The sequence below is a fragment of the Trachymyrmex cornetzi genome, unplaced genomic scaffold (genome assembly GCF_001594075.2).
Source record: "Trachymyrmex cornetzi isolate Tcor2-1 unplaced genomic scaffold, Tcor1.1 scaffold1284, whole genome shotgun sequence".
Taxonomy (NCBI): domain Eukaryota; kingdom Metazoa; phylum Arthropoda; class Insecta; order Hymenoptera; family Formicidae; genus Trachymyrmex; species Trachymyrmex cornetzi.
The window spans coordinates 72408-73049 of NW_017295855.1; the positions used below are offsets into that span (position 1 = coordinate 72408).

The 642-nt window shown below is 37.2% G+C and overlaps 1 pseudogene; it reads left to right on the forward strand.

Moving 5' to 3' along the window:
- Positions 1-642, forward strand: part of LOC108770517 (uncharacterized) — an 8457-nt pseudogene extending 7815 nt beyond the window's left edge.

The window sequence follows — 642 nt, forward strand, 5'->3', positions numbered from 1 at the left end:
TTGTTTGCTTCCATACTTTTTCCCCACCCTGTATTTTATATCTCATACTTTCTTTAAAATTACAGATATCAAATTATGCGTTATCCGATCGTTCGAATTCTCGAAAGAAAATATCCTTTAATACTAACTGGCTATAAATATTTAAACATTGGTATCGAGGCCAAGCTACCTTCCTCTATAAGCATCATTCTTGGAGATTGTCATGGGAAGGAAATTTCACTCTCACCCGATATCTGGAGAGAACTTCTCGAACAGAAACATATAATACTGTTCCTTTTGCAGTACGATGAGACCAAAGGGATACGTCCTTCGTCTCCATTGTATATTGGAAATCTAACGTTACGTTTCGGACGAATTAATAATCTACCGATATTACGTTTGGAAACACCCACGACTCTCCTATCCATGTCGAAAAACACCGTGCTCAATATGTTTAATCTGGAATATTGTATAAATCGTCTTATTTCCTCGTTAAATTCGATTACCAATAACGTTGACAAAAAATTATCGCGACTTTTCGATATCGCGTCCACTATCGCGGAACCTGCGAATATACTGAAAACAATCTACGATGACGAATCTTTCAACCGTAATGATATAATCCAATGTGAATTGATCGCTCTGGTCTTCGGAGAGCGCTAA